Source organism: Mustela nivalis (genome assembly GCF_964662115.1).
Source record: "Mustela nivalis genome assembly, chromosome: 4".
Lineage (NCBI taxonomy): Eukaryota > Metazoa > Chordata > Mammalia > Carnivora > Mustelidae > Mustela > Mustela nivalis.
The window spans coordinates 123,947,971-123,974,331 of record NC_139023.1 but is presented as its reverse complement, the minus strand read 5'-3'; the positions used below and the strand labels follow the sequence as shown (position 1 = coordinate 123,974,331).

At 36.8% G+C, this 26,361-nt stretch overlaps 1 protein-coding gene across 4 annotated transcripts in view; it reads left to right on the top strand.

Moving 5' to 3' along the window:
* LOC309863678 (uncharacterized protein) overlaps positions 1-26,361 on the top strand; it is a gene marked incomplete at its 5' end in the record, with an annotated part of 39,197 nt that overhangs the window by 5,073 nt on the left and 7,763 nt on the right. For 3 of the 4 annotated variants that reach the window (XR_014311173.1, XR_014311174.1, XR_014311176.1), the window contains 2 exons: positions 95-188; positions 8,200-8,293. The remainder of the gene's footprint in view (positions 1-94; positions 189-8,199; positions 8,294-26,361) is intronic. The other variant, XR_014311175.1, reaches the window with a different exon arrangement.

Genomic DNA, 26,361 nt, shown 5'->3' with positions numbered 1-26,361 from the left:
ATGCTAAATCCTAAATTGAGCATAAATATCATTTGCTATGATTTTTCTCTCTGGATTTGGAGTTTTTATTTTTGTTTTGGATTTTTAATTGCAGATTCAAAGTGATTAAGCAGGATTGTAAGCACTATATGCAACATTTTGCTGAGATTTTTCTCTTTCAGTGATCATCCAAATGGATATTGAGACTGGTAAGGAACCAAATCTAAAACGATATTGAAATGCAAATGATTCACAGTTCAAATTTTAACATCGAACAAAGGAAGGGACATTTTTATGTGGAATTCAGAATTTAATCAATGCAAATTTTCATTTGATTATCTGAAACATGCACAGAAGGCCCATGGCTAAAGAGGAAACACGCACCCTTTTAGAAATTTCAATTTTATTTAATAAGTGTTTATCCTTGCAGCATATAGAGACATAATTTGATATATATTTTTTGAATCATACTCAAAGCAAATTTAATTTTTAAGTTTTCTCAAACAAATGCAAGCGAAATCAAAGCTCTCTTTCATGAAATTACTATGGGTACTTCTCGAGAGATGAGAAGTTAAGGATTTATATATAATTTTTACATATCACTTTGGAGATGGTAAAATAGCTTATTGAAGTAAAATTTTTTTAAGACATTAATTAAATAATGCTAGTAGGATTTAATTCAGGACTCACTGTTCTTTGTTATAAAAAAGAATTGTGTAAAATCCATATGAATGTTTTACTGCTCACAACTCTTCCCAACAAATCTTTATTGAGTGTCTAATTCGTTACACGTGCTGTGCCAGACAATATCCATGTAACCATGAATTACACATAGACCTGCCACTGATTGTCTCTCATCCATTAATGTTTTATACATTTCAAAGTAAAGAAGTACCACAAACAGATTAAGATTCTCTAGTGGACTCTAACATAATAAGTTTGGGGTCACATGGAAGAGATGGTCAGTTTTTTGTTTGTCTGTTTTTTGAGAGTGGTGTGTGTTGGGAGAATCGGGGAAATGCTTTTTGGGGAAAGTAACACAACTCAATATAAAGTTAGCTAGAGACCATTTTTTGGCTTTCCCCAGCATAGGCATACCGTTTTCTTCTCCATTGCATTGACCGGGATGTGTGATAGCAAGACAATGTCGAATCCTCTGGGGAAGAACCATCATCTACATAAATTGTTGCTTGACAAACCATCCCCAAAATGAGTAGCATAAAACAGTGATTTCATGCTGCTCATGGTGGGTCAGAAATGTGTGCACCGCTTAGTTAGGTGATTTCATCTCGAATCCGTATGACCTCAGCGGGAGGGGTGGAGCTGCGTGAGTCTCTTCTGGGATGTACCTTCACGCACATGCGTGGGTCTGGGCTGGCTTCTCCGTGGTAGCTGGAGGATGCGTATTTATCTCTCTTCACACACGGAAAGCTCAGAGCAGTCAGACTTACTGCATGGCTTTTGGCTTCCCCTAGAAAGAATTTTCAAAAGAGTATTCTAAGACACCCAAGCAAGAATAGCAAGGCTTCTTATGATCAAATCTCCCAAGTTCCAGAACATTTCTTCAGCTACATTCTTTGGGTGAAGCAAGACTCTCAGCTCAGCTTATGAAATGGGAGAAGATGAATATGTTCTGCCTCTGCAGGGGAGTAGGGGATGTGTGCAGGGGGAGCAAAGGAACTGATAGTGACGGGAGAGCAACGTCATCGCTTTGCCTTATATGTATTTTGGATGTATCTCTCTCTCTCTCTCTCTGTGTGTGTGTGTGTGTGTGTGTGTGTGTGTGTATGTAATACATCCATTAAAGAGGGACTCTTCTGGGAAAAGAACAGTAGCCTCAGAAATTCCACAGTGAATTTTTCTGCTTTGGCTTGCAATCTATAAAATTATCAGGGCCAGAGACTGCAAAATCTAAGATCTTTGCTGTTCATGGAGACCCTGGGGCAAGAATACATGAGGAAAATAGAAGGGGTGTTTCTAATATCTGCACTTCGGTGAACACAGTGATTGTGATAGGTGCAAATAAACAACTTTAGGTAGGTTTCTCCCATGATGACTTACTTAAAGTGAATAGTACTTAAACTGGTTCTTAGAAACCCCGGGTAAGATGACAACATAACATTGCCTGATAGCCAATTCCAATATTTAAGTACACCATTCTCAACACAACTTTCATTGTTGTGTTGTTGTGTAGAGCCCAGGAGGAACAGTGGAGAGATCTGCTCTATCCATGTGTTATTGCTGAGTAATGCCCAGAAGTTGGTCTCACAGGATCTGGGGCACTGCACGGAATCTGGTTTGTTTGCTGTATGATTTGGAAATGTCATTTGATCTTTCTGAGCCTCAGTTTCTCCAACTATAAAATAAGAAGTATGTTCTTAATATTTTAGAATAAGAGCACAGTCTTAGTTCTCAAAATTCCACAGGTTGGCTTTGGAAATCTTCAAAATATTTCCTGTATCTCATTACTTCTGATATCTCTCCCTAGCTTTTTCTTAATTTATTATCCATATTCTGTTTTCTTAAGGCCCCTCAAAACAGAACCATAATTAAATGGCCTCAAGTATTTTGAACAGCACAGTAATAGTTTTAGATTAATCTTGAAAACTCTTTAAGAAAAATGAGGGGTGGGAAAAAGCATGTATTGAAATTTCTAAGGGCATCCGACAGTGAAAGTCAATGAAATTACTTAGCTTTTTCCCAACTAAAAACAAAACAAATAAACAAACAAAAAAACCAAAGATACCTGAATGGTTCAGTCAGTTAAAGTCAGGTAAGCATCCAACCTCAGGTCAAGTCATGATCTCAGGGTCCTGGAGTCCAATCCCCCATCGGGCTCCCTGCCCAGCAGAGAGTCTGCTTCTCCCTCTCCCTCTACCCTCCTCCCCTGCTCTCACTCTTTCTCTCTTTCACTCAGATAAATAAATAAAATCTTTTAAAACATCATTTATATTACTTCATATCAAAGGAATATTACATGATTTAAAAATCAGCTTTGTTGTAGTAAATTAATCATGACATTTGATAATTTGGTGATTGATTTGCCCTCTCTGAAAGAAGAGTTATTGACACGTGCCCATACTATGTGATGTTTTCTTTAGGTATAGACTCTGAAACACAGAAGTGAACATTTTCAGATGCCCCTAAGCCGATTGTTCCCAAACCATACACCGAGGAAGCCCAGGCTGCCACAACAAATTCACATGGGAGCTCGTGTGATATTTTAAATTTCGAAGAAATCACAACCATATTTAATATGTTAGATACTTGGTGTCTATTAGATGCTGCACAAAGTACCACTGGAATTTAGTTCACAGTTTCAACATTAAGTTATACTACAAGCCTCTCAATGACCTCATATTTTTGGGAAGCTGGGTTTTTAGTGGCTGCCAAGATAAGAAACAATCACTGTGTGAAAAGTCACTGAGTAAAGGAAATGAGAGTAGTCATTTCCAAATTGATTTCAAAACATGCGGAGCTGTGCAGGGCCCCAGAGACACACATATATCCCACTAGTAAGCAGCCCTCTATTTAAGAATGAAAACACATTACATTATTTATTTATCAATTTATGTTGAAATCGTTTTTTCAAATGGAAATTAAACTTTAAGGACATAAGTGCTTATGAAGTTATTTGTACCCAACTCCTTGATAAATGGCACTGTTTTTTGGTTATGATTTGACCTCCAAGTCATCATGACATGTCTGCCCTCAGGCCATATCTAACTGGGAATCACATTTTGTTCACGTAAGAAGAGTTTGTTTCATTGGGTTAATCATGGGAGCTTTTTAATTGGAATTGAAATTTTTGATTTGAAAATATATTTTTAGTGAAAGACACTCTGGGGAACCTATATTAGAAATAGTTACAGAAAGAGGATTTAATGAAATCTCATGTGCATAGGCAGGCATACACTGCCTGTATTTTACAGAACTCTGTGAACTATTCTGCTTTGTCCCAGCCTAGCATGGACAACTGAGTTCCTCCTAGATTGGAAAGTAGGAAGGAGGGTGGGAAGGGTCATATAGGCCCATGAGGGAAAGAAGAGAGGGGACACTTACTAGCATAAATCAGAAATATGTATATATTCTATTTTATTGTAGTAGTGTTGTAGCTCTACTAAAATCATTACTAGGAAAACTATCGAATGCAGAAAATGTTAGTACAATAGAATATTCATTTCTAAATGCAAAAACTGTATGTTTAATATAACCACATAATTTTAAATAAGATTCTGAAAAATGACCAGGAGGGAAATATCCTTTAAAGCTAACTATATTTATGCTCTGCGAACTGTGATTTTGTTCTTTCATCCTTCTTCTCAAGCTTTCTTAAGCTCACCTTTTATTTTGACTAAAGAAAATAATAAATATCATATAAAAGTGTACTGAATCCATTATTCAGATATTCATGAAATCTCTTAAAATGAATAGGAGATTTATTGTTCTAGCCACATAGTTCGTTCCTCAAACCCCAGAGCCTGGGGTAGCTCTTCCAAATCGGGGTCCATGTTAGAGTCACACATGACACAACTGAGAGGGTCTGATTCTGTAGCACTGGAAGGAACTTGAGTGCCCACATGTGATTCTGTCCTACTCCCTCCCCATTCTCAGCTCAGAGTCTCCCCACCTTGAAGCACCTACAACCTTTCCCTATGCCCATACTGGTATGTTTTTTGGTTACCTTTGTCTCTTCCCTAATTCAAACTATTATTCCAAATTCAAATCAAGACACAAGTAAAATCACACGTTCTAAGGATATAGACACCTTTCTCTCAGACTCTTATTTACTTTCACTGAATTCTGTCTATAATCTCCCTCAGTTTCATTCTTTGAGTCCATGATGATGCCACTTTTGTCCGAGATCGTTACGTTACTGTATGTCCATTCTCTTCACCATCTTCCTTTCCTCTTTGAATAAGCCCTTAAAAATTTAAAAGGTAAAGTATGTGGATGTTCTCTCTCTCTCTTTTTTTCCCCTTCTCTTTCTTTCCATCATAGCCTCTTCTCAGGAAAGCCTTTGTGGTAAATCATGTGAGTTGCCTGCTATAGGAGGAATCTTACCAGAAAAGTGAACCTGAGAGAAAGGGGTTCTAACTGTGAATGATTGGCACCAGCCATTATGTAGAAGGGATGTACTTCTGGTTCTGTTTCTACATCGGGATTTTAGCTGCTGAACCTCCGAACCCTCTGAAAACCTCATTGTCACACATGGGTGATATGCTCAGGAATTTTGTTGACTCTTCAAAATAATTACTGAGATGTTCAATTTAATCCTTTAACATCTAGACCACACTTGAATGAAAATTCCATTTCCTGGCATTTAGTCTATATTTTCCTTATCATCACTGAGTAATTCTCTCAATACTATTAAGTAAGAACAAATATTAAAAAGTGTGATACTCTTCTAACCATTCTGTCCTCTGGCATTTTTAAATTTTCTTCTCTTTTTTGGCAGTATAAAAAATAGCTCTAATAAGGGTTTTGACCGATTCATTCATCTTGTTCTTGGCTAACACATCCAATCTGATAAAGAAATTGTGTTGTTTGGAGATGCCAATTAATTAAGTTGCCTGTCACAGGGAAGGCATACAGAAAATGTAAATATTGCCTTCTGTTCAGTGGATTATGTATTGTATCCTCGGTATAATACAAGATTATATCTAGATAAGTGTAGCAGAGAAAATATGAATGAGGAATACAGTTCCATAAACCAGGGCTACATTTATCAAACCATGGTTTTAGGCTTCCCATTATCAAGTACACCTGAGGTCCCTCATAGTAATGCAGATTCCAAGACCCCCGGTTGGTCCGAAGCCATGGAAACTCTTAGGAGAGAGAGAGATGGCATCTGCAACATTAGCAAGCTTCCCAGATCATGTGAATGTGTATCTAGTTTTGACCAGTTCTCATCAAGGGGGGTGTCCTGCTAATACACCAATAAATAAGGGAGCAAATAAATGAATAAGGGATAATGGCAGAGGGTGTGAGAAAGAATACCTGAATTCTCCCAATGTTTTCTGTTCTTCAGAAATTGCTGAGCAATTCATTTCCCATCGCTCCCACAGATTTAATGTTACAGTACCTCTTGTTTCCATAGAGATTTTTAGGTATAAATTATCCAACATCAATTCTTGGTGATACATCTCTTCGCCTAATTAATTTTTGAGTTAGAAGTCACTAACGAGAAGTTACTTCCTATAGGAAATAGTCCCACACCAAGCCTAGCAGGTCAAATATCTCTGTCAGAGAGCTGTGAGCCCCCTGTGTCTCTCTTCAACACATAATATTTCCGGTTTCACATTTTGTGTGACAATTTCACTACCTGATGAACACCTCTCTTCCCAACTTCAGACCCCAAGAGAAACAAAATCCAACAACAGTAACTTTTTAGTGCTTTTTGTGTACAAACAAGAGAATTGAAATGGAAAAGAAATTACCACTTTCCTTCATTTCCTTTCTTGATAAGAGGCCTGGATATTAAGCCATCTGCTGCTTGTTCATTTGATCAACGTAGAGAGAACCTTGTATCTTAAAGTCTGAATATTCAGGTTAAACTCTGGGTAAATTGTCATTGATATTTAGCAATCCTGATTTAGGTTATTTAAATTAATTTCTGGGTGAATTGTGCATGGAATGTTTATTTCTCAATTCCTAAACTGTTTATTCTTTTGTACAGATAGCACAAGTTGCAGGGATTTAATTTAAAAATCACAAAAGAGTATCTAAGGAAGGAACAAGAATATAGGACAAGCATCCTCATTTGATTTAGCTTGATCTGTCCCTTCTTCCCCAATTGTAAACAGGGGCAGGGGAAGGCCAAAAAATAACAGGAAAGTGGCAGTGAACCTGTTCCCTGTTTGTTCCTTGTTTGTTCTTGAGTATTCTCTCATTTATTTAGTCTACTTCATGACTACAAAATATGTCATCAACATGTTGCTTTTCTTAAAAGTTTAAAACTCTGAAGAGTCATGTTCTCGACCCTTTCACTTAAAGGGTGTCATACTTTGACAATGGGCATCTAAGCCACCGGTAAGGACTAGAATCTGTAATCTATTAAGTACTTTCCCTCTGAGGAGCACTATAAAGATGGCTTTTTCTATTACTTGAAATATGGATTTTTAAGGTGTTTATTTGAATTCAAATGTATCCTGTGAAATTTTTGTATAAAGTAAATAATAATTACCTTATGCTCTCAAAAGGATTCTTTGCTTAACAAAATATTTGCTACAGAATCAGTGAAAGTGAAACACATTATTTGATTTATAAAAAATTGAATTAACAGGAAAAAGACATATGTTAAAGATAAGGGCAACAGCAACATGGGTTGTATGGTAGTTTGTGAGCAACTAGGATTGAACACAGATTTTTTTATTCCTTTTGTACTACACTGACCAACAACTTTGTGGCATGAATTTACTGTGTGCATATGATGGCTATATAATCTTTCACGATGCTGCTGTAAACAGAGATTAATGAGATTGGGCCTAAGTCATGAAAAAGCCTACAGTCTGGTGCCCAAGAGACAAGTTATTGAAGTTAATTATATCACAAGGTGGTAAATCCTATGACAAATATGTGATTCATAGAGATCCTTTTATTTGTATCCTGCAGCTGAATAGCTTTCTATTTGATGGAGGCTGGGATAGAGAGTGGCAATTTTAAGCAGGTGAAATAGTAGCAAGCCTACTGAGATATGAAAGGATCTGACGGGAGAACCAGCTGCAGGTTTAGGATGCTTTTTTGCAAGAGCAGCTGGGAAATAATACTGGGAGATACATAATAGCCAGATAATTGAAGGTGTTGTACTCTGCTCTAGATAGTTGCATTTTATTCTATTGGTAATCCATAGTCACCAAGGGATTTAAAGCGTGGGAAAGGTGTTTAGTTTTGTTTTGTTTTTTGAGTTTTGTTTAAGAATATTCTGGTAGTGATGAGAGAATTTTTTGGGAGTGGGGTATGACTTAGAGCAGTGATTTACAATCAAGACAGATTGTAATAAAAGCATTACATGAAGAATTTCAAAATACTCTTGTTCCCACCCCAACCTTAAAAAAAATCACATAGGACCAGGTTCTATATTTTTTTAAAAGCCCCCTTATTAGTTACATATCGCTATATAACAAATTACCACAAACTTTTCAGCTAAAATAGTAAACATCTCAGAGTTTCTGTGGGTAAAGAACTGTAAGGCACTTTAACCAGGTTTTCTGCTTTCAGATCTCTCCCAAGGCTACAATCAAGATGGTGGCTAAGACTAAGGTCTCCTCTGAGGCTCTCCTGGGTCAGGATCTGCTTCTAAGCTTGGATGGCTGTGAGCGGGATTTGGTTCCTTGTGGGTTGATGGACTGAGAGCATAGCTTCTTGCTAGCTGTTGCCTGGAAGATGCACCCCCCCCCCTTGTCTTCTTATAAGGCTCTCCCTACAAGGAGGCTTACTTCATCAAGGCCAGCAAGGGAGAGAGTCTACTAGCAAGACAGAAGTTACAGTTTTATGTAACATAATCTTGAAGGAGACTTTCCATCACCTTTGCCTTCCTCTATTGGTAAGGAATAATCCACATGGTGCCCACACAAAAGCTTGAATGCTAGGATTGAGGGGAAATTAGGGGATACCTTTAAGTCTGTCTTATGACACACTCCATGTGATTCTGATAGTCATTTGGGTTTGAAAACACTCACCCAGAGACTTTAGGGAATACATACAAAAAATGGCAAGGATGAAACTTCAAGAACAGATCTCAAAAACTTCGGAAAAGAAATATCTACAACAGCAGGTGATTATAGAGGTATTGGTTTTGTTAGGGAGGGGATAGCTTGATTATCAAGCCTTGAACTTGGTGATTGAGTATATAATGATGGCTTTAGCCAAAATAATAAGTCAAAAAAAAAAAAAAAACCACTTTGAAAGAATGACAATGGAGTTAGTTTTAGATCTGTTAGAGTTGATGTACATATAGGGTATATTATAAAATAGTATTTACAACTGTGAAATATGGCCAAAGAGAAAGAAAGAAAGAAAGAAAGAAAGAAAGAAAGAAAGAAAGAAAGAAAGAAAGAAAGAAAGAAAGAAGTGAGTACCATGTGTTTTCAGAGATATGGAGTAGCATTGTTTAGCAGATCCTCTAGAGGTTTATTTTATTATCTCGGAAAATGCTCTTTTTTCAACTCACTCTTACAACTGATTAAAGTTCCCAGACTTATTGAGGTTACATGTTAACTTATATATTTTTGACCAATAGAGTTGCAAATGATTTTCTGGTATAAGAGATAACCCGAAGTTTGCAGTTTATTTTTTTGTAGGACATTAAGCACTTTGATAACTAAATTAACAATCTTATGTTAATACTTCTTCATCAAGTTGACTATAAATAACTGCATCCTCAAATTCTTTCTGAATCACACCTATCATATCACTGTTTCTGTCATCTTATAATAAGTTGAATAAAATATTTGACACGTGCTCACTTCGGTAGCACATATACTAAAATATTTGACACGTGTTGTTTATATCTGTGTGAGTCATAACACTGTACTAACCAACCAAGAGGTTTCTCACGCTCTCTCCCTCCCTCCCCTTCTCTCCTTCTGAAATTATTTTAATTTGCAATCAAACTTTACCTTGGCTGACTCTCTGATTCACTAGGTTTTATTATTTATAATGATTTCTTGTTCATTTCTGGTTCTTATCTGGAACTTGGTGATTTGTTAGATCACCAAGTTAAATTCTTGTTCCAGTTTGTACATAGCAAGAGTTGTTCCTCAAAAAAATGGCAACAATGACCAGAAAACTGGTTTTATGATCTGACCATTTGACGACCCCTCCAAAGATGGTAAAGGATCTATTCTCTGTTGCAGTGATAAGTGACAGGGAATTCACTTTCTTATTATTTTGTGATCATTTCTCTATTTCTGTACACAAATCAATTAAGGGAATCATTCTGTGCCCACTAGAGTGGAAACCATCTTTTTGAGGTCTGGAATAGTGAATTTTTCTGTTTCAGTGTTTATTATCCTAGCTGAGTTTATGGAAATGAGGTTGCAAGCTGTGTGCCCGCATATCTGTAATAAAGCAAAGCCTTTTTCTTTTGTATGAGTGTAAAATATTTCCTATTCCCATTAGGTACTAATTAATTGGATTTTGAAGTTCCTCTGATTAAAGGAGCTTTGTTGTAACTGGTTTATAGAGGCTAATAAGACTAATATAAATCTCATATTTCTCCGTGTTTGTACAAAATAAGGAAGGTGAACTCATGTTCATGGAATTCATATTTCCATGTGCTAAGCTTTTAAGAAAAAAATTCCTTTTCACTGAGAGAGTGAAGTTATATTTTTATGTAAGACTCTAGGTTCATATGATTACAGTAAATCCTGATACATATTGGATTACTTAAATAAATTTTATTTAAAAGCACCTCTATACAACTTTTCCTTGATGTGATTATCATATCTGTGTTTGTTTTGATCTGCCTAGATTTCTAACACCGTTTTAGTGCTCAACTAACAAAATATTTATAATTATGGGTAAGGTAAAATTGTGTTACTCTAAACTGGATCACAGGGCTGACAAATTGTTTTGTATCAGCACTAATCATGTTTTCTAATGTGTCAGTTTAAAATACAATATCCAAGATCCTTGGTTAACTTTACAACCTTGGACTAATATTAAACCTAGTTAATAAATAATCTTTGGATCCCTGGATAGCTTTTTTTTTTTCTTTAAGATTTTATTTATTTATTTGACAGAGAGAGAGAGAGATCACAGGTAGGCAGAGAGGAAGGCAGAGGGAGAGGGGGAAGCAGGCTCCCTGCCGAGCAGAGAGCCCAATGCAGGGCTCGATCCCAGGACCCTGAGATCATGACCTGAGCCGAAGACAGAGGCTTAACCCACTGAGCCACCTAGGCGCCCCCCTTGATAGCTTTTTAAGTAAGAAAGAACACTGATACCTAGCTCATGAAATGTACTTTTTATTATACATCACTTTTATCATTAGTCTACTATATTACAGAGTGGCTACCCTTCAGGTCTTGTTAATGAATATAGCCTGTTATTTTTGTCACTTTTCAGAGACATACAAATGATGTGTGAGGCTCTGGTGGGTGAGTTTTGTCTTCTCCATCACTGGTGTGTGATAAACAATCCTAGATTATGTATTTCCCAGTTAAATAGAAGTTAGCTAATTTGATTAAATGGTATAGTTTTTATGGGTTATTTGAACCTATGGCAGGAGCATATATGTATACGAAACAGAAGTGTATGAAATATGAGGCTTTCTCTTGTTTGCAAAGGAAAAGTTTTGCCCTAAAATAAAGTGCAAGACTATCTGAAAAATACAAAAGAACATGGTGAAGGGCAAAACTTGATTTTGTACAGCAAGCTGAAGGTTTGAGAGGAATAAAATTTATGTGCTTTGGTTTATATTACCTGAGATACAAAAGATTTGTGTTAAACTCTTGGCAAAGTTCACCCAGACTGATGGGCTTGTTCAGACGGTATTTTTTTAAGGAGCTTACAGTTTTTTTATCCCCAGATATTGCGTGAATGCATCTAGAACATGGTTTTCTTTCCAGTAGGATAACTTTGCTTAGAGTACTTAGTCTGCTCATAATAAGATACCGTAAATTATTTGTTTGCTTTACCTTCTATGCAATCCGCCCAGATAACTGATAATCTGGAATAATTTTCTTGTGCTCCAGATTGACTGTTTCATGCCCTCGATTACTTAAGAAAACAACAGGAGATGAGATTCATTTATTTGCATTATTAAAAAAGGATCTAGAAATAATTCAGTCTTTTTATTATGCTCCATGTTTCTTAATTAGCTCCAACAGTAGTTGTAAGATTTCCCTGAGCAGAGTTGTTAAAGAATAATTTTGTACTGGTAAAATGTTACTAATATAAATTTTTCAAAGATAAAAGATGGACTGGAAGCCAAAGGTGTTTTAACAATCTCGCTGACCACGTGTCGTCAGGTTCAGGGGAAACATCAAAGAAATTCTTATACAAAATTATAGTAGCAGATTTGATGGTCTCCCCTTCTGATATTGTTGGTTTGACAATAAATTAACTATCGTCATTATGTCATTTTTGTAGCACGAGATTTACTTTGAGGTTTAAAGTGTTGATATAAACTCAGATTAGAATCTTTGTCTTTAGTCAAAACAATTTCTAAGCCTCCAGGAGAGGATCCTAAGAGATACTCAACAATTGCTATTTCAGGGTATATGCTATCAAGGTGCCTGGGTGGCTCAGTCGGTTAAGTGTCTGCCTTTGGCTCAGATCATGGTCACAGAGTCCTGGGCTCAAGCCCTGCATTGGGCTTCCTGATCAGTGGGGAGCTTGCTTCTCTCTCTCCCTCTGTAGCTCCCCTTGATTGTGCTCACTCTCTCTATCAAATAAATGAATAGAATCTTAAAAAAAAAAAAAAAAAAGAAGAAGAAGAAGAAGAAGAAGAAGAATATGCTCTCGCATTCAGATTTCCAGGCTGATTTGCCTTGTTTGTCTTTGAGATTGTGCCAGGGAACTGAGTTAGGATTTCCAGAGCTTACTTTTTTTTAATGAAGAAACACACAGCTTCATGAGAGCAGAGGACTGACCCAAGATATGGTGATTCAAAAATGAATTGCACAGAACTGAAAAAAAACCCTGATAAATGATGTTTCATTTTGATTATTTATTTGGAATATTGCTGATACCATGTTTAATGTTTTGTCTTCTAAGGAATACATGAAGAGGCCTTGTTTCCTTCTCCTTAAGCTTTCTCTAGCCTCAATTTAGAAGACTATGTATTTGGAGACTGAATTTTAAACTAAATATTGGTAAAATGAAATATGTTTTAAAACTGTATTTGACAGGGATCCTGCGTGGCTCAGTTGGTAAAGCATCTGCCTTTGATTCAGGTCATGATCCCAGACCCCTGGGATCAAGTCTCACATCAGGTTCCCTACTCAGAGGAGAGTGACTTCTCCCTATCTTTCTGACCCTCCTCCCTGCCTCTGTGCTCTCTCTCTCTCTCTTCCTATTTCAAATAAATAATAAATTTTTAAAAATGGTATCTGACTTTCACTGACCCCTCAGAATTTAGAAACAAATATTTTGACTAAGTCTCCTTACTCTTTAAGGCAATACAGTTATTTACATAGGCTTAATAACGATCTGTCCCACATTTTACCAGGGCTTGATTGGACAAGTTGCTTCTTTAATGAAGGTCATCATACAGTACAACCTTTGAGAATGGATCTCATTTATTCAAGTTTGGCAGGGCCAACAGTTAAAGTAAGGATTGTACGTATGTATGTAGAACCAATACCTACAGAACCAATAGAGTAATGCAGATCTTGTACCTCTTTTATGGTTTAGGGGGTCCCTAAGCTTCACAGTTTAATGAAAGCCATTCCTGGAAGTATACACTGTAGGATCTATAGTAGGAAGAAAGTCACTCAAATTTGGTTGAGAAATTTTCCTGGGCTTTGTTCCTTAGCCTTGAAATGAAAGCAAATAGCAAGGAGTTTTCAAAGTCCAATGTGAGATACCCTAACACATTTCCAAGTAGAAATTATTCCTTTGGCATCAGGCATTACTCAATACTGCATGGCTCTAATCCAGTAAGATTAGATTTAAGGATGACCTTTGGATTTGCTGGGTAAGGGAGACTTGAGAAAGTGGGAACAGCCAGGTTAGGGCACTCTGTCATGGGACTTAGCTAGGGATGGAAGGAGAAATATTCATTGGCGGCTAGAAGTGGGGTGCGGTGTCAAAGAAGAAGATTCTTTGTAAAGATAGGTGGAACTTGATTGTGACTGGGAAGACCTAAAAAAAGCGTTAAAAGGATAATGGATGAAGCCAGACTCTAAATAAAATAGAACAAGATATAATCAAGTGCAAAGAAAGGTGTCATTCCTAAATTAGAGGGACGACTTTTAACCTGAGACTGGAGGGGAAGCACAGGAGGAAGAAGGTTAACATAGATACATTTGTAGGTAGGGGAGAGGATGGAATTTATTAAGGATATACCTTAGAGTTATTTTAATTATGAAGTAGATGGCCTGTTGGCTTGTTCAGAATGTGAGTTTGGATTTAGTTGGGGGCTTTAGGGGTAAAGTGGTTTGCAAAGGCAGTTCATGTTGTTGAGTTCCTGTGTAACTTCCATCCCATCTCTGTGGGAGTTTTGCTCATGCACCCAGTAAGAATTCACTCTGCAGAGCAGGCCGTCTTCTCATTGAGTGCTTTCAGTGTTTGAGCAAACATTCATGTGGTTCACAAGTGTCATCTTTCTAGGTCTTTTCTCAGATACCCACCAATCCCTTCCCCCTGCAAGTCTCATTCCTGCTATTGCTCTAATGACTTCAAGAAGTCACTGGAAATTTCCTATAAATGTTTGTGGACCCATACTTCTGGCCATCTTGTCTTCCAGAAAAATTTGTGAAAACCAGAAGTGCCATTTAAAATTATGCCCCACTTGAAGTCGTTCCTTCCAGACCATCTTTCGGGACCACCCCTTTGCTGATGAATCCTATGGTTTTTCACTCCTGGAGGGAGCCAACTTAGGATGCAGAAGGATTTGGAAATTAAACTCATATTTTCATCACTTTGTTGTAGTGATGACACTATGGAGTGTCACAGTCCTCCCCCTAGAGGTCTTGTATCTGTCCTGAAAAAGAGGCATTCATTATCAAAGTAGGCACAACACATTAATGCGAGCCAGTTGCTTCTGTAACTTGTAGATTCTTCACTCGTTCAAGCCATGGAATTGTTTTTAATACATGTATTTGTTGTTGGAGTGCCACTAGGAGTACCCAGGTTTAGGGATTCATAGAATAGTCAAAAACAAACAGTCCATGATGGGAAAAGCTCAGATTGTATGTTTTCTCAGTGTCCCGTGGACAGGCCGTCACTCTCTTAAAAGTTTCTATTGAAAACTAACAGCAGTATCTCAACATAATGTTTTTGGCCAAGAAGACTTTGCTTTGAAGTCTGAGGGACTAGTCATGTGTGACTTCCCTGCTGAGCCCTGGGAGAGGTATTGCAGAACATAGACATATAAAGACTTATTAGATTAGTTGGATCAAAAGGGCCAAGTGACATAAGTTTACACTTCTGTCATCCAGTCACGAATGCTTCTCTTTCTCTGGGCTCTATTCAAATGTAACAGTTCCTAGATTCATGATAAGTTGGTTGGTGGAATATGACCAAAGGTAGTTTTCTGTTGCTCCTAAAATCCAAAGACATCCACCAAGTGACCAATGTATATCACTTTTAGGGGTAGTCAATGCAATTAATCTTACATTCTAAAGAGATATTTCTACATAACTAAGACCATGGGGCCACCAAAGCATGACTAAAGTAACAGATCTTGAATTTTCATAGGATTTATTTCTTATTCTTGATGGAAAATTTAGGGTGCTTGATGCTTCTTCTCAGCAGGTCCCATGATGTGAGCACATACTTAATCCTTGGGTATGCTGCAATAATCAAAGTTTCCATTGATTTACTTTGGTACAAAGTTAGGGACCTGACAGTCCTGAGATGTAGGAGAGTGATGGGATATGGCTGTAGCTGCTAGAAAGAAGCAAAGTTCTGGTAATCTCTATGTACTGTGGTTAAATTGTAAAATATGTGATGTCCAAAGCTGAATTCCAGGTCCTAAGAGCTGTTTTGGTTTACTCTAGTTAACCAAATAGTTAATGGAATACACCTTAACCACCTTTAGTGGCAATTATTGCCACTAAATTATCCAATGTCTGTAGAGACTAAATAAAGGAGAAAGTGGGGGAAATAGAAGAATCACTGCTTCTGAATTTTGAAACACAGAATCTGAAACACAGAATCACTGCTTCGGTGTTTGATGGTGGCACTAATATCTGTGATTTCCTAAGACATCATTTTCTTCATTTTTGGCAAGGAAAGAGGGCTCCGCAGACATTACTTGATACTTCACGATGTTTCTCATTTCACAGAAGAGATAAGCAATGTGGAGGCCATGAGAGTCGGCGAGTAGATCAACACCAACCAGACTTTCAGAAATTGGGATGATTTGCACACTCTGGAGTCAAAGATTATGACCCAAACTCCTTAAACCAAATCACTCTAATTAACCTTGACTGTGATTAATGGAGAGCAGTGGTTTCTAGCTTCTGAGCCCCAGGAATTACTAACTTTCTTCTCACTGAACAGTTAGGGGTCTGTGAACTGACTCAGACCCAAGAGTTGAGTTAGAGCCCATGACTTTCCCTCATGGTAACTCCATGAAGTTCTAGTTTTCTTTTTCTCCTTCTTTTCTTTTTATGATGGGAGTGGGAAGCAGAGCAATGTGGCAGAGAATAAGAAGTTATACAATTTATTTTAGGTAATAATCTAGAGGGATGACAAATCTTTCAGTCTTAGGGATCCCAGAGCTGATTAGCCATTAGTTATTAGATGGATCAAAACATTCTGCTTGCTCTTCTAGGGAAAATGTCTATTATGGAATCCACACTCATCTTTCCTCTAACAGTTAAATTCTATTGTTTGGCTTTTTCCACTGGGGACCCCATCATCTCCTATGGCTATCAGGAAGCCCATTTTAATGGCAGCCTCTCCGTGCTTATATCTGCTCTACAAATAGTCACCACCATGTTTCTTAAGAAGGTTTGTGCTGTTTTTACCAATGATTTTCCTCAGTGACCTGGTGAAGAGAATGTTCTGTATTCTCTTTCAGGGAAGATACTTAAAGGAACAAATGAATGGTTGATGTGTTATAAATACATGCCAACATTTATTTCTCCTTAACTTTTTGAATAGTATTTCACACTGCTAGAGACACCGTTTTAGAGGATACACTTAAAAAATTTGTGAGGACTTTTTTGGAGACCACAAGGATGGGGATTGGGAGGGTACTACTTCCATTTAGCAGGCAAGGTTAAAGGATTCTAGGCATCTTGAAGTACCAAGACAGATCCTCACTATAAATATCCTGTGTGCCATATAATTCTTGAGTGTAATTGTGTATGGGAAAATTGAGTTGAGCCTGGGAATTACCTCTTTGTCATATAAGAAGTACAAATTATTTTTGTATAGTTTTAAAAATTCTGACTTTTATAGCAATACAGAGACATACAAATTGAGGGGATACTGTAATTTGTTTCTGTCCTTAACCTTACTAAGAGTTTTTCACCATTTTGGTAAATCTCATCACTCATAGTGTATTTATTTTATTTGAATTATCCATAAACTAATTTTATTAGTTCAAATTTGTAGGTGTTATGTCACAAGAATGTAATTCATCTACAAAGGCTTCTATCTATATTACATATTTCAAAATATGTTAATATTCAAGTCAATATTTAATATGGGGTTTTCTAATTTTATATAAAAATGGACAGTTACTACATTCCCACTCTTAGATAGGAACTCTGAAAACAAAAAGCTTCATTTTGCAAAGAAAAAATATGTGTATTAGAGTTCCCAGTTTAAAGGAAGACTGTTTTTTCCCTAGAATATTAAGAATAACCTAGGCATTAGGATAAAGCTTTCATTGTTTCTTACAAAATAATGCAAAGAATCACAAACTTTATAAGTCACACAAATTGCTGAAAAATTAATTTGCCAGCTGTATGACAAATACAACAATGAAAAAAAAATCCAAATAAAATCATTCCATCTATTCCACTGAGCAATTATATTGTTTCAAGATGAGGAAAAACATAGAAAATCATCTGTGTAATGAACTGCATTCAAGCAAATTTTTATGACAAGTGGATGTGAGCACCTTTTGTGTTAAAAAGAAAAAACACTTCCCTAATTGCATATGTGGGGCTTATAAAAAATAAAAGAAAAATCATGGAGGACATGTTATTTTTAAAATTACTGATAGCAGCATTTCCACTTTTGTGTGGAAGTAACAGTGTTTGAAATTACCCTGAGGCTGTAAACAAGTAGAAAATTGAACAAAACAGAAAACAATTGTACTTACAGATTAGAAGATAGGACAGGACCTTGGCCCTGGTAGAAAATAAACACATGAGGTGCGCTCTATAGTTCCACCAGTTTTCTTCCTAGAGAAAACTTCAAGACTGTAGAAAGGTATAAAATAAAATTCTAAACATGGCCCATTAGTCTCACTGACCTGAGAAGACAGTGATTGAAATTTGGGGAGGTAATGTGATCAAGAATTTACAGGACAGAATATCAAAAAAAGAGAACCTTTAAGTGAAAGAGTTATATAATCTGTCTTTTGGGTCTTTGATTGAACAGTAATCTGTGCATGCATAGGGTGAGACCTCATGAGACTAGAGAAAAATAACACCCTTGGAAAGAAGAATTACTAGAAAACTGTAATACAAAAACTCCCCAGAGCTCATACAGGGGCTGAGAATGATTTGAATTCTCAGTACCTAGAGTTGAGAGGACTCACTTGACATATAGGGCCATCAATTGAGATTCAAAAAATGGTTATGGCTAAGAAGTGGGAAAATAACCCAAGGGTAGAGGATACTAGAAAAGCTAGAAAAGCCACCCTGAAAAACAAAAACAAAAACAAAAACAAAACACTTAAAAACAAGCTTGTCCCACAAGTTACTCAGCTACCTACTAGGACAAATGCCAACAGGAGTAAAAGGAATACAATAAAATCAGGCACTCAACAACATAAAAATTGTTAATAGCAGGCATCCAGTAAAAAATAAGTAAACAATCAAAGAGGTAGGAAAATGTGGCTCATAACCAGTAGAAAAATCAGATAATAGAAACAGACACAGAAATGGCAAATACATTAGAATTAGCAAACAAGAACCTACTTAATAGTTTTTTTAGGTGTTCTGAATATTCTCAAGGATGTACATGGACACATCTTAATCTTCATAATTAAGAGAAAAATGGAATATGTGAAAAAGAACACTTCTAGATATGAAAAATACAGTGTTTGAAATAAAAATTTTGCTAGGTGCAATTACCAGCAAATTAGACCCTGTAGGGCGGGGTTGGAGAAGAACAGTGAATTTGAGGTTAAAGAGCAAAACTAGTCAAAGGGAAGAAAAATATGTGTATGTATATAATACACATATACACATACACATACATACATATTTGAAAAAATTATATCTGGCAGTTTTTCAGAGCTAATGAAAACTAAAGCTAAGCACACTTAAGAATACAGACTATTCATATAGACAAAGAGAAACCTCTAAAATAAAGATGAATTATTCCATTTATCAAATGCATAATTTGCTAATATGCTTTAAATAGGCTTCAAAAGTTGTGAAGCAAAAACTGAAAGAACTAAAATGAGGAAGAAAAATGCACAATTAATCATTGTCTATTTCAACCTCCCTCACAGTACAGAGAACAAGTAGAGAAAAAAACAATAAATTTATAGATGATTCAAACAACAGTATCCACCAACTTGTCTTTTTTTTTCTTTTTTTTTTTTAAAGATTTTATTTATTTATTTGACAGAGAGAGATCACAGGTAGGTAGAGAGGCTGGCAGAGAGAGAGAGAGAGAGAGAGAGAGAGAAGCAGGCTCCCCGCCGAGCAGAGAGCCCGATGCAGGACTCGATCCCAGGACCCTGAGATCATGACCTGAGCCGAAGGCAGCGGCTTAACCCACTGAGCCACCCAGGCGCCCCCCACCAACTTATCTTTACTGACATTTCTACCAGCATTGCAAACAACTGGGCCATTGAGAAGGCAAGCCAAGTCATCAGGTGCACATGACTTGGACCCAACTCACAATGGTAGTATTACTCAGAACTATTTATCCTAAAATTTCAAATAGGTATTTGTTTAAAATATACATGTAGCATACATCAAGATAGCCCACATGCTGGACAATAAAACAAGTATCAATTAGTTTAAAGTGCCTCTGAAAAAAATGGAATTATATTTGAAAACACTTAAAAGAAACATGTAAGGGCAGCTGGGTGGCCCAGTCAGTTAAGTATCTACCTTCGGCTCAGATCATGATCCCAGGGTCCTGAGATCGAGCCCTGCATCAGATTCCCTTCTCAGTGTTTAGTCTGCTCTTCCCTCTCCCTCTGTGTCTGCAAGCTCTCTTATTCTCACTAAATAAACAAATCTTTAAAAGAGAGAGAGAGAGAAATATATAACTACTGTAATTTTTTTTTTTTGCTTCTTTGAAGCCCCCACTTCTGCATATTGCCTCTTCTAGTAGAGCTGCTACATACATAGATCCACCCCCCATCACAGAAATGGACATATGACCTATACTGACCCATCAAATTAGCCTCTCTCCATGGGCATGTGTCCCAAGCAAGATCACACAAAATCTTTTTGTGGTGATTATTTGGACATTAGAGGAAAGAGAATCTGGGATCGTTAAAGTAATAGAACATTTAAGTGGAATTTCCAGAGGTACTAAGACTCAAGAAATGTGAAAATCCAAAGCTAAATTGTTATATAAAGAAAATGGACAAGGATAACTTCAGTAACACTTTGACCCCTTCACCAGATAAATTCTGTAGAAGTTTTCAACAATATTTTAAAAAGTAGGATGTTGAAATTTCCTTGGAGAATTTTGTTGCTGTCCTCAGAGTCCTTAATTCTACCCAAAAGGGAGAAAGCTATGAGACCTTCCCCTGAGGCTTCCGTAGGACCTTCAGCCATGAGGCTTCCATGGGACCTCTCAAAGAGTTTGGAATATATACCCACAACTGGGAGGCACAGGACTAGCACTGGATTCACATCTGAGATAGCTACCTCAGCCTGTGCTAATGAGATCAAGGGTGCTGCATTGGGATCAACTGGAATTCTAAAGAGTATAATAAGGCATAAGACCCATGGATGTCTCCATGAACCAAGATGGATCACAAAGAAGAGAGTGGAGGTACTTGAGAATTATTTAGGGTCCAGCCCAACGTAGTTGCCTGGAAAGATGAAGAGAGCACAGGAGCACGATGTGGGATATGAATTCTGGACCTCCAGGGACTGTCAAAGAATTTGCTAGCAACTACCTAAAATTTAGACACATCTACCAGGTTAAAAGAAACTTCAATGGGCAACCATCAAATAAATTAGAAGTACCTCAAGGACAAAATATTAGGTTTAACTAGCTTCCATATGCAAAGCATGTGATGATCCCCAGCCTCTTTAACCTACCCTTACCCCACAGCCCCTTTCCATTCCCTTCCATTCATCTTAGAGTATTTGAAAAAGTAGTTAACATATGAGGAAAGATATTAATGAAGAGAAAAGCAGATGATCTCACTCTTTTTCAAAGGCAGTTGCCAACCTCTTGGTGGAAGGGGAAGAGAGGTGGAACATTTGCAGAAAGATTAAAGCGAGAAACTAAACCCTTGAATAGAAACATACTTATAACAGAATTGAAGCTGTCACATGACCACACTTAACCACAGAACTGCCTATATCATTTAGAGTGAGCAGAAAATTCGTAGGAGTTAAGTCTCCAACCCGGGTAGGAGAGAGTACTGTCACTGAATAAATTTTAAAGGGATACTGGGCGACAAAACTGACTTTGCATCATACTTATGTCACAAACTTTGTGGTTGCGCTGGCTCTAAGGTGACCACATACTTTGTTGTCCAAGCAGGACACTTCTGAGAGTGAAAGGGAACACTATTCATATAGCAATGCCACAGACCCAAACTCAGACTGTCCTAAGGGAACCTCGATGTGTGATCACTTCAGGAACACTGTACTCCTTGAACTCCTGGCGGATCTTCAGGGCATAGAAAGACTCTCTCTGAGAATGAAGCCAACCCAGCTGAAAGTAGCACTGAGAGATGGAGGGGGAGAGGCGTCACCCTCTACATCTCTTGTACGTGACCAGTTCAGCGATCTTCGTTGGTTCAAAGTGGTTTGAGTTCAATGTATATCTCTTGCAACAGATAGAAAACTAATACACATCACTTCTCAGAAGTGTTACCCAGAAGTAACTAGTAGTTTATTATCTTTTCACTTTCAGTAGCAACTACACTTTAGACCAGCCCACACAAAATTATGCATGAACACTGACAAGTCACTATCATCTAGATATTGCAATTAACCATCTTTACCAATGTTCAAATCCACTAGTTGCATATGAAGCAAAGTGATCTCTTCACTTTCTCAGCAATACTGAGAAAAACGGACTGAAGTAAAGGTTGTAAGATTTGGATATTAAAAGACATGATTAGATGGCAGAGCTGAGGTTGGTTTTAATACAGACAAAGTTATTTTCTTTATTGAGGTTTAACTTGTGTTCATCTAGAGTAATCTTTTCTTTTCATCTTTTAAAAACTTTTAAAAAATTCTTTACTTATATTCAATTTAGTTAACATATACTGTATTACTGGTTTCAGGGGTAGAATTTAATGATTCATCAGTGCATACAACACCCAGTGCTCATTACATCAAGTGTCCTCCTTCATGCTCAGCATCCAGTTACCCCATCCCCCCAACTCCCCTTCCCTCCAGCAACCCTCATTTTGTTACCCTAAGTAATGCAGTTTGCACTAATTGCATTTCCCTTGTGTATTAACAAATACTCAGGCAGATTTTACCAAACCTGGCATCATGTCTTTTTCTTTCTTCATATTCCTTGGAATATAATGTGAAAACCACACTTTGTTTATCTGCAATTGGTTCTTAGTTAAACATATTTGCCTTAATGATGCCCTAAAATTACTACCCCATGGTTCAGTTATCTGCTGCAGAAGACTGCCAAGCTAACTATGGAAAATTGGGATAGAATGAGATATCTCTTCCCTTTCATATAGAAGATTAAGATCCAATTCTATTTTTAAAGATTTTTAAATTTTCTACCTATTAGAGGATAGTTTCCAGAATAACTCAGTTTTATTCTGTGCAGTTTCTCATCCTTGCAGTAAAATAGACATAACAAACAAAAATTAGTCATGGCTAGAGTTAGCATTGTGGGATGATTCTCATGTTATTGTAAGTAATTATTTTAATCATGGTAATGACTGAATATCAGAAAGTTCTCATTAATAGCCTCACTTCTCTTGAACTTCCTCCCATATAATACATCTTCCAGACTCTTCCAGACTTGTGCTATTGTTCTCAAATCCTTTTCCATATGACTATGTCTCAGAGATTTTAAGGCTGAAGGAGAACTTTTTTCATAGAATAAGCCAGTATAGTTTTAATTTCCAAAATGTATTTTCTCAATCCACAGTCTTCTTTTTATGCTTTGCATAAAAAAATTCTTCTTATACTCTGTGCTTAATAAAATATATCATGATCCAAAGATTAAAACAGATTTATTTTTTAAAATTTATTTATTTATGTTTGAGAGAGAGAAAGAGAGGGAGCAAGTATGCATGAGTCAGGGGAGAGCAGAGGGTGAGGGAGAGACAGAATCCCAAACAGACTGCTTGCTGAGTATAGAGCCCAATAAGGGGCTCAATCTCAGGACCCAGAGTCATGACTGAGCAGAAATCAAGAGTCTGATATTAACCAACTGAGCCACCCAGATGGCCCAAAGCAGATTTAAATATAGGGATTTGAAAATACATATTTTAAGTGCAGCCTATGATGTTCCAAATAGCCCGTCCAGAGACATCTGAGCTTTGTCACTTGCCAGCTTGGGGGCCCAGGTTTTCTCAGCCATAAAAAAGAAACAGTAGTCTTTGAAAAATAAGAATAAAGTATTTGTGAGGAATAAATGAGATTAAAAAAAAGTTTTAGCAGAGTACCTAGTAATAGATATTTTAGTTACTTTGTATCTAGAGTTAATTAATTAAGGCAAACTTGGTTCTTAGTTTCTTCAACACCGTTGACAGTTAGAAATCCATTATTTCCATGTTCTAAGCCTAATTTTCTTGAATAAGTTCAATGTGAAACTCTTATCAAAAGGCCAGGAAAACCCTTTCATCTAATACTCAGAAAGGAGTTAAATGAACTACCTAAAGCTGCCCTCAAATTACAGCTTGTGCTGACATTTGAACAAATGATTAACTTGGACTTAATCCCAAAGCGATTTGGACAGTTTAAATTCCTGTTATGTGACGCTTTAAAACATTTATTAAAGAACACGAACACTGGGGTTAGAAAAATATCCATTGACTGGCATGAATTCAGACCCTACAAAAAATGAAATCTTTCCTTTAAGTAGCATAAAGTAGGTAAAATCGAATAAATTAAAACTGAGATGACATTGTTATTTAAAAAGGGGAAAAATAGTACATTTTGTTACCTGTTTATCTTTGATAGGTTTCCATGAGACATGTGTCTGTAGCTTACTCTGAATGAATATGGTTTCCAAAATATGTAATACTTATGTCCTCTTAACTATGAAATTAAAAAAAAAAAAAGCAAACAATAAAAACAGGAGCAAAGGAGACATAGCTGAGGAACTTGATGGAGTACTAAAATTTTGTGATATGAGTAAGGCCATAAAATAGCATAAAACTATGCCTTCCAACCCTCATTACTCATTAGAAATCCTCAGAAGTACTTCTTAAAACTACGTAAATGCCTGAGTCCCAAGCTTTGGGTTTATGATTTAATTAGTCTCATTTGTGGCCAAAGTGTTCATAATTTTTGAAAGCTGTGCAGGTGACTCTTATGAGCACCTGGTTGAGAAGCCCTGAATGAGGTTTTACAGGGTCCATTGGCCAGAGGGTCAATCCTGGCTCTGTTTTGTACTTGCTGTGCACACCTGAGCAAATTGCTTTGCCAATCCAGGATTGAATTCCAATGATACCTAAGTTATTACTCCCTGCTTGGCCTGATGCTGATTTTTTCCAATGCTATTTATTTATGAACTATTTCCCTGAAGATATTTCAATAGATAGTCCTTCACAGGGACCTAACAATATCTTTGTTCCCCAAGCTCTGAGTATGATTGGATGCTCTCAGTCAGTGAAAGCCAACATTAGAGATGGTGGTCATCACTTTCTGTCTTTAGCTGTTTGGGCAAAATACTACAAACTGTCCACTACTGAGCATGGTACCTTCATAAGCTGAGCGTTTTGCAACAAATATTATTTACTCTACAAAAGTCTCACTTTCAGCCATTTATTTAATATTCCATAGTAATAAAATGATAATATTTTAAGAATTCACTCTTCATGATTGCAATGACCTGCATGTACTGTGGTACCACTATAAAGCCAGCCTACAGCTAATTACAAACTAAATGCTTAGGATCAGTAATTTCTCTCTTTCCCTCTCTCACTTTCCTTTTAGAAATGTGATAAAAATAATCCAAAGTATGCTGAAAGAAGGTTAATGAAAATTTTAATTAAGCCCAGTCTCTGGGCTTATATATGTCTTTGATATGTGGAATTATATCAGTAACATACACAATCTTGTAACCAATACAAATATGTGAATAAAACATCAGAAATCTGTATTTTTTAAGAATGTAGTACAAATACTCCAAGAAAAGATCATTTCAGGCTCAAATTCATTTTAATCTTGGGAAAGGATTTACTACTTGTTTGAATAACAGAGTAAGTAAATCAATAATTTATTAGACTATATTCTTTCTAAGATAGTTAAAGAGATGTTCACCTTTTGCAATATATTTTATTATGAATTTTTTATTAATTATGAAATAGTAAACCTTAATCCAATAAAGACCTCCAAATAAATAACCTCAATTTCTAGATGCTTCAAGTTGAATGAAAATTCCAAAGCACATACATGGACAAGTTATTTTATCTTCCTAGGGCCAGAATGTCCTTCTCTGTAAAATAGAGGCATTTATGGTACTTAGCGCTATTGTGAGGAATAAATGAGACACCCTATGGAAATATATATGTACAAGTGGACGAAAGACTCTAAGGTAGCCCCCACCCCCACAATCTCCACCAAGGCATACAGTCACATATAAGAATCTGTGATTACATGTACATGATTACATTATATCAGATTGTAACACCTGTCTTGAGAGGAGACTCTCCTTTGATGGCTTTGCGGAAGCAAACAGCCACACTGGGAAGGTCCATATCTCAAGGAAATGAAGGTGAACCTTGGCCAAAGAATTAGGTATGTACAAATTAGAATCGTTACAGGTAACTGATAAGTTAATATTATGAAATATCTTTGTATCTTTAACAAGGCTTTTGGTTTTTTTAGATATTTTTCTTTTTAAGGTCTTATTTATTTATTTGACCCAGAGAAAGCACAAACTCGGGGAGAAGCAACTCCCCACTGAATGGGAAGCCCCAGGGCTCAATCTCAGGACCTGAGCTGAAGGCAGAGGCTTAACCACTGAGCCACCCAGGTGCCCCAGCTTGTCATTAGATTTTACATGTTCTCATTGGAAGTCAATATCCAGAGACTGTAATTATAGGGAAAATTTAGGTTGCTATTAATTTTTACTCAACATTTATATTGAGTAGACTTTTAACCATTTACCTCTTTACCTGATATTTAAATACACTGTTTCTTTAAAAACAGTAACCCCCACTAAATTGTT